The sequence below is a fragment of the Trachemys scripta genome, chromosome 18, assembly GCF_013100865.1.
Source record: "Trachemys scripta elegans isolate TJP31775 chromosome 18, CAS_Tse_1.0, whole genome shotgun sequence".
Lineage (NCBI taxonomy): Eukaryota > Metazoa > Chordata > Testudines > Emydidae > Trachemys > Trachemys scripta.
This window is the reverse complement of record NC_048315.1, coordinates 2,121,651-2,136,438: the sequence shown is the minus strand read 5'-3', so window position 1 is coordinate 2,136,438 and position 14,788 is coordinate 2,121,651. Positions and strand designations below refer to the sequence as shown.

Below are 14,788 nucleotides of genomic sequence, written 5' to 3'. Positions count from 1 at the left end.
AAAAGCTGGGACTGGATCATAGAGGATGGATCACTTGAAATTGCTCTGTTCTGTTCATTCTCTCTGACACAGCTGGCACTGGCCACTGGCAGAAGACAAGGAAACTGGGCTAGATGGACCATTGGTCTGACTCAGTATGGCCGTTCTTATCTAACAGTACAGTAAAATGTATCTGTGCCACCAACATATCATGGGTAATTATTTGCAATATCTTCAAGGTATTAAACATAATAAACAGACATATTGGAAACAGATTATATTTAGAATTCACCATAGCAGCCTATTAATTACATTAGTTGAGATTTCTACATATCTACAGTGACCAACTTTCAGAATCACACCCAGACTAAAGCCGGTGAGAAGCAAAGACAATTAGAATGTATTAGACGTGCCAAGTATTACTGCATCAAAGGAACAACCTTAGCTCCAGAAGGCTATCCAAAAGGCTATAAAGAGTAAAACTCTAAGATTAGTGTGCAGGCTTGTGTGTAAATCAGATTATTAGAGATACAATACAGCACACATTCTCCCATAGATTCAACTTCAAAGAATTAATAAATTCAATATATTTCAATTTTAAAAAATAGGTATTTGTTCAATTCTGGTGACCATAACTCATATAAGCAGAGGTGGCAACACACAACAGACTTGTGTGTTGTAAAATAATTTACCATGTTCTGTCACTTCCCATTTCATTAGGTATCAAACACAGCACACAACATGAGGAAGCTGGAGGGACACGATGCCTAATGACGACCACAGGAATGATCAGCTGAAGGTTCCTCCATCACCAAGTTCAAACAAGTCATGTGTGACTTTGGAGTGGGTTTTGCTTTTAACTAAGTTATTGCCACTCTCCACACTATAAAATACCCTTCACATAGGCTTCGTCTACACTATGAGCTAGGGGTATGATTCCCAGCTTGCACAGACATACCTGCGCCAACTTTCATCTGAGCTAGCACATTAAAAATGGCAGTGAAGCCACAGTACCACAGGCAGCAACAGTGGTGGCACTGCCATGCCCAGGCCTACTGTAGCTACCCTATTATTTTTAATGTGCAAGCTGAAATGAGAGATAGCAGGAGTATATCTACAGGAGCTGGGAGTCACACCCCTAGCTCGTAGCATAGCCAAATCCATGAAAACCTCTCTTTAGTGTCAGGTATTGGATGCCTTACCACGGCTAAATGTACAGCTTACCTCCCACGCTTAAAAATGAATTAATATCACTAGTCATAGTAGCGAAACAAAATTGAGCTATTTCTGCTAACATTAAAGATTATAAAGTAAACAATCCAACAAATAAAACAAAAACACAAAAACACACCACATTGGCCTTTGAAACTGCTGCTCATCCAAAGCTCCATTGGGAAATTGGTATTTAGGATTTTTACAGCATCTAATCCACAAATAGCGTAAATAATTACTAAATGTTGAGAGTAATTTCCTCCGGCAGGATTGAATGTAAGAGCATAAAATACATGAGAAATGAGTTTCATCATACAACTGTCAAAAAAGGGAAAAGGGATTTTGTTTCTTGCATATGGGTCAGTTCCAAGGAGCATATGAAGCAGAGATTAAATTATCCTCTCAACGCACTATTAGCATTTTCATGAATGGTTTCCAGTTGACAGCGAAAATTACCACCACTATCATAAATACATTAAACTGGAACTACTGAAACCATTGACTTTTTACAATTTTTTCTTTTATTCTCATGTATGCCTGAAGCTAGAGTGAGAAAAAAAAGAATGCTTAAAATACAAACTGATACGTCTAAATATCTATCCATTTTAAATTGGAGATTTAAGGCCTGACCCACAAATATCATTTAAAAAAAAAAAAAAAAAAACAATGAGCAAACGAACAATTCCCCTTTCAGTGCACTGTATCTTTTGGCTATTTATTGATAGATTCTGAAAATGAACGTACAATGCAGCAGTTACATATAGAAGACAGACAAGAAAATTAAGCTAAAAGATTTAAATTAAAGATTTAAATTATAGAATGCAAGTTGCTTTTAGTAGACAAACATGGCGCCGTCAATGTTTCATTTACTTCTAGAAAGGTACTTGAGAGTTCACGTTTCTCCATGCTATCACAAAGACACCAACCACTTTAACAGCACAAGCTTTATAACTTATGTCAAACGTCTATAAAATATTTTTTCCAACATGGTGTCTAACCATGTAGCTCAAGCATGTTTCCTTTTTATCAAGGTTGATGCGTCAAGCAGAGTAGGCATATGGTAGTAAGGACGTACCACAGTGATACTGAATACCAATCTGATGCCCCAAGATGGAGTCCCTCTGTGTAGTTGTTGAAGATGTACGAGTAAGGCTTCTTGAACAAATTCAATGCCTGCATATATACGTTCTTCCCTCGGACACTCCCAGCACATTGAGTAGCGCTGATGTGCATACCTTCAATTTCAGCGCATTTAAACCCACAGTGAAATTGTCCTGAAGGAACTCTAGCACTGTACATGATGTATTTTTGCTGATCTTGGTGTAACTCTGCTCTCTAAAGCAGCATTTAAAATTTTACCAAGATGATATATTTACTCAACTGATAGAGCTTATCTGGAAATGGAAAGAGTAGAGGTTACCTGGCCAAATAGCCCTCCTTCTTTAGTTGCTCCCTGTCAAAGGGCAGGCAGCTGGCTAGTCTGCTGCAGTCAGGTTGCACGAAGGGGTCCTTGGGGCAGTCAGGAGATCCTTTTTATGTGGCACACACAACAGTGGTTCTGTTGTCGTGTTTACAGGGTCCAAAATTCAGGGTCTCTGTAGTCACCATGATGCCACCAGAATTATGAAAGTCCTCTCCTTTCTGACTTTCTGTGCAGTCCAGGGCAGAAGCAGGTACAGCAGGAATACATACAAACTCTGGATCTGCGTCAAAGCACTCCTCAACGTAGGCTCCTGCTCACAAGATCCATACTTTGCCTGCTTTGACAAGCTACGGTTGGGTTGTTTTTCCCTTTGATGTACATTGCCCAGGTGAACAGGTTATTCTATTTGCCCAGCAACAGTATCTGGCCTCTCCTTGCATAGCAAGTGACCTGGCTTCCATCTCCATGCTGAATTACACCATGGCACATATGTGGATGTCTGACATTGAATATAAGAACATCTTCAGGTCTTGCAGGATGGCTTGCAGTTTTAGGCAGTTGACATAGCTTCTTCTCTTTGTTAGACCATGTGCCTTGGACTATTCCTATGCTGAAGGTGCTCCACCACCCCCTAAACCAGCATATGTTACCTTTTGTCTAGTTCTGAGATTTGGAGAGCCTTCCAGCATCTGCTATTCATCATCTACCACTGATGTGATATGGACACTTCTGAAAGGACCTTGATCTTGGTTGGAAGTGATGATAAGTCCAGGAGACACAACAGGAGAAAAAAAAAAATCTAGAAAGGCACTATGTGGAATTTAGCCCCTGTGGTATATATGTACAGAAGACATGGGAGGGACAGGATCGTGCATTCTGAAGGAATACTGAACTCACTACATAGACTTCGTTAACTTCTGCTTTCAGTCCTTAGAAATGAATACTTTGTGACAAATTGCACCCCACATGAATAACTTTAAATAGCTATGAACTAATGGTTCTCCCAGTTTATCTCAAAGCTATGCTTCCCTGGTACTTGTACTGCTGGTAGGGTGTCCACGGGGGCCTTGCATCTGGATGGGGCCCAGAGCAGAAGGTCATCAAAGAAGATACAGATATGAACTGTTTCCTGTCTGAGAGCTGCTAGTAGAACCTCCAAGACCTAAATAAACAGCTTAAGTAAGGATCTGTACTGGAAATGGTGCCAACCATCAGCAAAGAAAATTGCCATAAGATTAGTTTGACCTCAATTGTATGCAAAGTCTTGGAACAAATTTTGAAAGAGAAAGTAGTAAAGACAGAGAGATGAATGGCAATTCAGATAAAATACAACACGTTTTACAAAAGATAGATCATGCCGGACCAATCTGATATCCTTCTTTGAGAAGATAACTGATTTTTTAGACAAAGGAAATGCAGTAGATTTAATCTACCTGGATTTCAGTAAGGCATCTGATACAGTTCCAAATGGGAAATTATTAGTTAAATTGGAGAAGATGACGATTAATATGAGAATTGAAAGTTTAATAAGGAACTGGTTAAAGGGGAGACTACAGCAGGTCAAAATGAAAGGTGAACTGTCAGGCTGGAGGGAAGTTACTAGTGGAGTTCTTCACGGATCAGTCTTGGGACCAATTTTATTTAACATTTTTATTACTGACTTTGGCACAAAAAGTGAGTGTGCGCTAATAAACTTTGTGGATGACACAAAGTTGGGAGGTATTGCCAATATGAAAGCGGACTGGAATATATACAAGAAGATCTGGATGAGCTTGTAAACTGGAGTATAGAAATGGGATGAAATTTAATTGTGCAAAGTCATGCATTTAGGGACTGACAACAAGGATTTTTGCTATAAGCTGTGGACTTATCAGTGGGACATGACAGAGGAGGAGACTTGAGTGTATTGGTTGATCAAACCTGTGATCTCTGCACCTGTTCCAGTTTGAATCCATCTTTCTTAAACATGGGAGACCAGTCTAAATGGTGGATTCTCTGTACCTTGAAGTCTTTAAACCATGATTTGAGGACTTCAGTAACTCAGCCAGAGGTTAGGGTCTATTATAGAAGTGGGTGGGCAAAGTTCTGTGGCCTGCAATATGCAGGAGGTCAGACTAGATGATCACAATAATCCCTGCTGACCTTAAAGTCCCTGAATCCATGAGCAAATAAGGATGTGGAAGGGTGCGTATAGACAAAAGGAAGTCTCCATAAGATATGGATTTCTCTTGCATTTTGATTTTCACAAAAACTTAAAGTACTTCAGATCCAGAACTGCTCTGTTCCCTCCCAAACTTCTGGGGAGTAGGCAACGATGGGGTATAGGCACTGGCCTCTCTTTGATTCAGGACCAGATGGACTATAGCTAAGGCTTCGTTTTAGTCACGGGTATTTTTAGTAAAAGTCACGGACAGGTCAAGGGCAGTATACAAAAATTCATGGCCTGTGACCTGTCCGTGACTTTAACTAAAAATACCCATGACTAAAACTTGGGGGGGCTGCCCAAAGGTGCCACAAGTGCTGGGGGAGGGCGGCTCCGGTGCGGGGGAGGGGAGGGGTGCACGGCCCGGGAACGCCACTGGTGCTGGGGAGGGGGGGGTTGGCAGAGCTGGCAGGCTCCCTACCTGGCTCCACGCCTCCCCTCCCCGTCCCCCCCAGCTGCATCAGAATTTGGGTGTGGGAGGGGGCACAGGGTTGAGGCACGGGATGGGGGTGAGGTGGGCTCTGGGCGGTGCTTACCTGGGGGGCTCCCCGGAAGCGGTGACATCCCCCTCGCTCAGCTACTAGGCAGAGACGTGGCCAGCCAGCATTGCACCCTGCCTCTGCCCAGAGCGCTGGCTTCGCAGCTCCCATTGGCCAGGAACCACAGCCTATGGGAGCCGTGGGGGCAGTGCCTGTAGGCAGAGGCAGCGTGCAGAGCTGCCTGGCCATGCCTCCACCTGGCAGTTGAGCGAGGGGGATGTTGCCACTTCCAGAGAGCCCCCCAGGTAAGCGCTGCCCAGAGCCTGTCTCACCCCATCCCATTCCTCAACCCCCTCCCACACCCAAACTCTGCTGCTGGGGGTGCACGGTGGCCCAAGACTGCCCCGGCAGCTGCCGGTACAATCGGTGCAGGGGCTGCGTGAGCCGTGACTTCTGTGACAAACTTGCAGCCTTTACTATAGCTAGCTATCTTAGATACTTGTACGGCTCCTGTTACTATAGCATCGAGGTGACTCAAACGTATCTATCCACACAAAATCTCTGGGACGTGGGGAACCGACACAGGGAGACTAAAGGATTTGCCCAAGTTCATACAGGAAGTCTGTCACAGAGTATGGAACTTAACCAAAGTCTCAGGCTAGTACCTTATTCACTGGACCATCTTTCTTCAAGCTTCCCTCTCTGATCTATATTTGTGTGAGCTTCTGAGATGAACCCTTAGACAATGGGGATAGGAGGAATCTGCACCTGGGTTCTTTGATTAACCCTATCAAGTATTTCTTTTGGCCTATGTCCAAACAAGTATTTTATAATCATAATGAGTGTTCCTTCGTCTGCAGTGGAGACAAGTCTGCCACTCAGCTGAGACTCTGTTTTCAACTGCGCATGCCACAGGTCACACAAACAGTTTTTTAAAGGGGTAAGGTGGGGGGGTTCTCTGCGTGGAATCTCCTTGGGGCAATTTCTGCTCCATCTTCCTGTACTGTCTCTCTCTTTCATTGTACCTCCTTACGGAATAGCCTCAGGAGAACTGTTTGATCTAAACTAAACTCTGCAACAGGGTTGTCCACCCACCTTGCCTATAGTTCTGAAGGGAGACCAAAACTAGCCAGCTCTTCAGAAAGAAAACTATCCCTGAGCCAGCGACTGACTTGACTGCAAGCAGGCTAATGACCCATTGCAAGAAAAATGAGCCATACTATGTGGAATTAGGCTATGTCTACGCTATGGGGACAACAGCCGCATAGATATGATGCCACAGTTGTGTTGGCATAACTCTGTAGTGTAGATGCAGCCTACAGCGACGAAAGGGGTTTTTCTGTCGCTGTAGGAGCACCACCTCCCCGAGCGACGGTAGCTGGGTTGACTGAAGCATTCTTCCATTGACCTAGGTATGTCTAAACCAGGGGTTCAATGGGCTTAACTATGGCAATCAGGGCACACCCCCGAAGTGCCATAGCTACGTCGACTTAAAATTTCAACGTAGACCGGGCCTTAGACCAAGTATCTAAACGTTCTGTGGTTGTTTTTGTCTAATAGATTCCTCTGTACCCTCCTCAGATAACTTACAGCTCAGCAGCAGTAAATTCAACCTGTCGGATTAGAACAGAGCACTGGAAGCTCTAAATGATTTACAGTACATAGTTCTCCCGTCTCTCTTAGGTTTGGTAAGATATTACAAAAATAAAGGACCCACAAACAGGTTCAACTCTGTTCTTAATTTGATGATAAATAGTTACATTTATTTGATAACTAAACCGCAGTATTCCCCAAAAGTAAGTTAAATGGAGGGAGGAGAATTTTAAACATTCAATAAAAAGAACAGAAGGTGACTATAAAGCTTGTGACTCACTGCTAACGTCACGGGTTGCTCCTCTAGGACACCCCTTAGGGAGAGAGTAGGCACCTCTCTCAGCCCAGATGTCCTTCCCTGATTGTAGGTATCACTGTGGCGCTGGCTTGGACTGTGGTCCTCCAGCTGTTTTTGGGAGGCAGCTCTCCCCTCTGCTGGGCATAGCAGCAGTTCAAAATGAAAAAGGCAAACAAAATATTCCTAGAGCCCATAAAACAGCCTGGGCTTATCCTGCTGTTCCCCCTCAAGACAAAAGGTAAACAACCTGCATCCAGGGGGTCAGAGTTCTCAACCCCTCTCTGTCGGAGGGTCCGAGGCGGACGGCCCTGGGCTGTGAAAAGGTTAACACAGTACTGACAGTCCCTCTACTTCTTCAAAGGGTCTAGGCAGCAGAGGCTCTCCAGCAGCTTTCCTGGTAAGCAGCGCCTGCTCTGTGGGACTAGGGAGCTCTGGGTTCAAGCTCTGCTTCCCTTCAAGCACTGCCCTGCACCAGGCTTGGATCCTCTCTTTTAAGGAGCCACGCCTCTACAGGTTTGACAGGCCTCATAGATGCACCAGGCTGAGGCTGACTGCCCAGAGATGCTTTATAACACCTTCCTGACTGGGGTGAGCATCTGTCCCACCACAGCCAGACTGAACAAAAAGTGTCAGCATGGAAGGGCAAGGAGAGTAGGGGGATATGGGCATGTTTTACTTTCAAATGGGATGCTCTGAACAATATTCTGCGGTGTACCAATAATTCTAAGAGGAAGAATCTTTTGCATCCAGAGTCTCCAATGGCTGGAGTCTTGAAGCCCAATAGTACAACTTATAATTAGGGAATACAATTCTCAGGGTAGCTGTGAGACCCAGTCTTCTACAATACTTCAGGTCATACCAGTCAAACCTACAGAATCTCTCAGATGACTTTAAAGGGCAGTAAATGTCACATTTTTTTGAGCAAGCATTCAGGTCTTAGAACTAGTGTCATCTGAATCAAACTGACACAACAAAAGTATGATGAGCTTGTGAGGATTTCTTACAAGGTCTGTTCTAATTTTAGAAATGACCAGGGGACAACTGTGTCTGTGCTAATTAGTGAGAGAGAAAGATATTTACAGCTTATTTTGTAGGGCAGCAAGGTAATAAGAAGTCCTGAAGAGCAGCTGTCTTGCCCAATGAAAAGGTTTCAGATTTAGTTAAATTAATTTTACAATCAGAGAGACACCATTCAACACTTGGAGAAGAGATGAACTGATGTGCCACTGTTAGTTGGGTTTAAGGAGACGTGAGCAGCATATAGTGACATCTTATGACATCCCCAGTGGGGCAGAGGGGGACACATACAAAGCCCTTTAACTCAGGGTTTCATATAAATTGACATATCTTTAAATCAAACACAAAAGGAGACATTCAATTCTGACTAGAGAAAAATATGATAGATAATTTGAGCCAACAATGGCTTATGGATAAGAACCAAGATCAATGGTCAAAATGGAATACAAAGGTCTCAGGTATATCCCAAATAGGGGCTAAAAGAGGGTAGATTGGTGCCTTAGTTTTTAATGGAACTCCAACTAGTCCTATATTTAGACAGACCTTGATTTCCAAGCCACTCTGTCCTACAGTTGCCAACTACTTACCCCTTGCTACATAAAAAGTTTACTAATCTGATCCTCTTATAGCCACTCCCAATCAACTACAGCCAATCCCCTGTGGCTACTTCTTTCTTCTTACACTTTTACATTCACATCTCCTTTGATCATAAGTCGTAAGAATTCCAATATATTAGTAGGTTTTACTGCCAGGTTCCTTGCCAACTGCACAATGTTGAGGTGGATCAAAGAGACAACTCAGTCTAATAAAACAGTAATAATGGACAATCTAACTCCTGGCATATAAACTGGTCAAATGTCAGTGGGATTATAAACTGAGAGAAACATTTTCTTGACACCTTAAACAATTGTTTTCTGGAACAGCTAATGTCTGAGTACACAATAGGGCTGGCTGTTCTTGACCTAGTGTTAAGTAATATAGGCTAAAAAAGTAACTATTACTTGAAGCTACTATACAATAGGGTCCACAATATAATGAAGTTACATGCCCTTGGAGAAGGAATAATACCAAAACTAGCACTGAGACATTAACATTTAGAAAGGGAAATTTAAATAGAAGAAGTTAATCAAAAAGACCCTACATTCAAAAGTGAGAAAATTAATAACTTTAAACTGAGCACGAAAGCTAGTTAAACCTACACCATATAGGTTGGTTTTTGCCATTGTGCAGTTGGCAAGGAAGCCAGAGTCACAGACATATGCAAGCTCCAGCCACAAGGCTAGGCAGGATGGGGGGCGCGTACACACACACACACACACACACACACACTCACTCACTAAATGGCAAAGCCCAAGAAATCATTCAAGCCAAAGAGGTATACAGAAAATGGAAATCCAACCCAAGCAAAGCTAATAAAAAGGAACATAAACTACGGTAGTAAAAAGATAAAACAGAAATTAGGAAAGCTAAAAGGGAATTTGAAGATCAAATGGAGACTTAAAAACAAATATGAAATTATTTAAATGGAAAGCCTTCAGAAGAAGTCAGGTAATCCCCCTGGACTACCAGATAGAAAAAACAGTAATTAAGGAGGATAAGGGTATTAAAGAGAATCTAAATTATTTCTGTGCCTCAATCTTCACCACCAAGAAAGATATTTAACCCAGACCTACTCTTTTTAGGTAACAAAGATGAGGTTCTGTCACAGACAGATATGTCAAAAGAGATGGTGCTGGAATATGTCCATACATTAAAAAGAAGCAAGTTGCCATGACCAGACAAGTGCATGTCCAAGAATTCCAAAGGAACTTAAAAATGAAGTGGCTACACTACCAACAACAATATGCAGTCTTTCATTAAAATCAGCTACAGCACCAGAGGATCAGAAAGAAGTAAATGGTCACTGGCAATCTTCACAAAAATGCTAAGGGTGATCCAGTAATACAGACCAGTAAGTTTTACTACAATTGACTGAAGCAATCATTATAAAAATAGAACTATAAAGTAACTAGATAGTTATGCAAAAAGAAGAACAGGAGTACTTGTGGCACCTTAGAGACTAACAAATTTTAGATAGTTATGATGAGCTAGGGACAAACCAGCATGGCTTCTGTAGAGGAAAACAGGGTCTCTCTAGTCTACTAGGATTTTTTTAGTGTGTCAACAAAAGAGCAGGTAAAGAAGAATCAACTAAAAGTTTATTTGGACATTCAAGAAGGCTTTGACAAACTCCTTACAAGACACTATTATGAAAGTTAAGTAATCATGGGCTGGAAAGTCAAGTACTGTCATGGATTAGACACCTCCTAAAAGACAAATCAAAGAGTAGGATGACATGATTAATTTTCAACTGGAGGAAAGATTTACAGAGATGATCCATGCACCTGTGATGGTACTGTACAATACATATATTAGTTATCTGGAAAAGGGAATGAAGAATGAGTTGACAGTTTGCACATGACAAAATTATTTAGGTTAGTTATGTCTACAGGCAACTGTTGAAGAACTTAAAAGGAACCTATAAAAGCTAGGAAAGTGGACAGCAAAATGACAGATGAAATTCAATGTTGAAAAACGCAAAGTAATCAACACTGGAAGGAATAATATGTACTAGTGCATATAGCTGAATTCTAAATTAACTGTAACTCTCACAATAAAGACTGCAGACACCCAAAAAAGCAAACAAGATGTTACAATATACAAGGAATGGGTTAGAAAAATAATACTGAAAATATTATAATGCCATTATATAACTCTACGGTACACTCACACCTGGATACTGTGTTCACTTCAGGTCGCCCTATCTCAAAAAAGATGTAGCACAAATAGAAGGGGGTTCAGAAATGGGTGGCAATAACATTCGAAATCTGGGGATACGAAGTATTGGGACTGCTACATTTACAGAGAAGATATTTTACAGGTAAAAAAAATAGTAGTATTTAAAAAAGTAAATTGGGGTCCTACTTACCCTCTCTGACTTCAAGAACAAGGGAATACGCAGTAAAACTGAAAGCAGCAAATTTAAAATCAATACAAATAACTTTAAAGAACAGTACAGAATTAAACTGCGGAACTCACTGCCACAAAGCCAAGATTAGTAAGATTAACAAAAAAGGATTAGATATTTATATGGATGAGAACATCCACTGACATTAGACAGGATTTTTTCATGTTGGTTCTGGCATCTTCTCTGAAGCATCTGGTACTCAGTACTTAGAGATAGGATGTAGGACTAAGATGGACGATGGGTCTAATTTGGGACAGAAATTTCTATGATCACTAATCTCTTAGTGATCTCAAACAAACATCCTTTCCAATTTCCTTGACTATTAAAAAATTGTTAACATAGCAGTTTATAAGATACTGTACACTAAACGCCAGTTTCTAAGCCTACTGAAAGACTGCACAGAAATTATCATGTTTTACTCCTTGCTAGTAATGTATCTATTTGAAGTCTGTTTCACTACTGCACAAAGATGGAAGAAGCTGTTGAGAACAGACTGTTCAGTGAAAGGCCAATTTCTCCATTACAAAGAAATGACCCATCTAAGGATCTGAAAGTGCTTTCCCATTGGAAAGTGGATAGTAGGAGGAGTTGGGCCAGGAGAGGTATCTGCTGTATAAGCTTCTGTCTTAAAGGCGGATCCGTGAATGGTAGGATATATTTCTTTGTCACAAGCAAGAACATATGCACTGTTTACATATGAGTTTAAAAAGAAGATTTTGTCTGTTGTACCAGACTATCTGTGTCCATAAATGGAGTATATTGAACATTTATTGTTTCACACATTTCTACAACACAGTAACAGTCCTCCTCAGCTATGAACCCTCCAAAGAAAAAGCAGTTAGTCCACTTTAGTCCTGCTCAAATTGAGTATTTATCCCTCCTATGCTCACATGACTGAGCAGAACAAGTTGTTAACTCACATGTGGGAAGAGGATGAGTCAAAAACAAACCCTGTCTTTGTTCTCCTTTTTGTCTAGCGGAAAACACACATCCCTAGTGTGGATTCTCTCTCTCTGCTTTTGTTTTTGATTATAAAGTAGTTTTCAGGAAACCTCAAGGTAGTAACAAATATTATTGTACAACAGTATTGTATCAATGTTATTGTACAGTTTCAACTACACGAATTGTATTTGGTTGGATGAAAAAACTTACTTATGTCAACCACTACACACAGCAATTTAGGAGGTCAATGGTTCAAGATCAGAACTTATCCCTGCTTGGTACCTGAAGTACAAGAAGCAAGTGAACAGGAATAAAGAGAGAGACTTATTAATACTTATTTCAAACCCATCAAGAATTACTGGAAGGTAGCAGATATCCTAATCTTATACATGTGCTTGCTAATAATGAAGAATAAACACAAAGAAATTAAGACTGTATGGAGGTGACGGTAGCATACAAACTTTTAGGGCATGCCTGTGGAGAAAAGAGGTTGTCTTTTAAGATGCATTAGTTAACATATTTTAACTGATGTGACTATAAAAAGGAGCTTGCAACTAGTGTAGACAGGGCAAACTATGTACACAAATATGTTAGCCAATAGTCAAGCCTGGGGGTCAGCTTAAGGTTGACTCTGATCAGCTAACATGTTTCTGAACATCACTTTCCTTATCCATGCTTCCTGCAAGTTCCTGTTTTTAAAAAATGTGTAAATTAAACCATATTAGCTAACATGTTAATAAGGGGAGCTAGACTTTAACTCAACCAATTTATTACGTGCTAAAGGCAATGTGCCTTATGTACACTAGACTTAAAACATGTTAACATGTATTAGCTAACACGTACTAACATCATACTTTAAAATCCTAGTATAGATGGAGCCTTTTACTCCAAAACCGACTTAATGTACCTATAAAATCCATGCTAATGAGATGTGCTGCAACACAGCACCCGACAAAAGACATTTTGGCTGCTTTACATACACTTTTGGAAATTTGGTGCACATACTCTAAGGATGAAGCTCTGTAACATGTTTCAGCCTTGAGGACATTTTTATGCTAATATTATAAACTCATAGGAACAAAAGGTTTGTTGTAGTAGTTTTGGAGACCACTTTAGTATGAAGAGTGGACATGCTGGTATGACAGAAATACTAGATCAAGCATGAAATGGCCATGATGACTTACTTCTTCAAATTCCCCTCACGTACAGGTTTGTGTTTTATTAAACTACAGCAGTTATAATTCCTTCCTGAATCTTTGCTCACGCACTCTCTCTCAGGTACTTATATACCCCCCATTACTGTAGTATCTCAATGTTTTTCTACATTTTCAAATATATTGATTTCTATTACAACACAGAACACAAAGTGTACAGTTCTCACTTTATATTATTTTTTATTAAATATTTGCTCTGTAAAAATGATAAATGAAATAGTATTTTTCAATTCATCTCATACAAGTAGTGTAGTGAAATCTCTATCTTGAAAGTGTAACTTACAAATGTAGATTTTTTTTGCTACATAACTGCACTCAAAAACAAAACAATGTAAAACCTCAAAGCATACAAGTCCACAAAGGCCTACTTCTTGTTCAGCCAATCGCTAAGACAAACAAATTTGTTTACATTTACAGGAGATAATGCTGCCTGCTTCTTATTTACAATGTCACCTGAAAGTGAGAATAAGCATTCGCATGGCACTTTCATAGCTGGCGTTGCAAGGTATTTACGTGCCAGATATGGTAAACATTTGTATGCCCCTTCATGCTTCAGCCACCATTCCGGAGGACATGCTTCCATGCTGATGATGTTCGTTAAAAAAATAGTGCGCTAATTAAGTTTGTTACTAAACTCCTTGGAGGAGAACTGTATGTCCCCTTCCTTGTTTTACCTGCATTCTGCCATATATTTCATGGTATAGCAGTCTCGGATGATGACCCAGCACATGTTGTTTGATTTACCAACACTGTCACCGCAGATTTGACAAAACGCAAAGAAGGTACCAATGTGAGATTTCTAAAAATAGATACAGCATTCGACCCAAGGTTTAAGAATCTGAAGTGCCGTCCAAAATCTGAGAGGGACGAGGTGTGGAGCATGCTTTCAGAAGTCTTAAAAGAGCAACAGTCCAATGTGGAAACTACAGAACTCGAACCACCAAAAAAAGTCAGCCTTCTGCTGGTGGCATCTGACTCAGATGATGAAAATAAACATGCATCAGTCCACTCTGCTCTGGATTGTTATCGAGCAGAACCCATCATATCCTCTGGAATGGTGGCTGAAGCATGAAGGGACATATGAATCTTTAGCACAGCTGGCATGTAAGTATCTTGCGAAGCCAGTTACAACAGTGCCATGTGAACGGGCACCATTATCTCCTGCAAATGTTACCAACTTGTTTGTCTCAGCAATTGGCTGAAGTAGGACTGAGTGGACTTGTAGGCTCTAAAGTTTTACAGCGTTTTATTTTTGAATGCAGGTGTTTTTTTATAAATAATTCAACATTTGTGATAAAGAGATTGCACTATAGTACTTGTATCAGGTGAAATGAAATATACTATTTATTTTGTTTTTTACAGTGCAAATATTTGTATTCAAAAATAAATAGAAAGTGAGCACTGTACGCTTTGTATTCTGT

At 40.7% G+C, this 14,788-nt stretch overlaps 1 protein-coding gene across 3 annotated transcripts in view; it reads right to left on the bottom strand.

The window, feature by feature from the left end:
• The window catches only part of TAOK1 (TAO kinase 1), a 93,229-nt gene that overhangs the window by 59,611 nt on the left and 18,830 nt on the right, over positions 1-14,788 (bottom strand). The window lies entirely within an intron of this gene.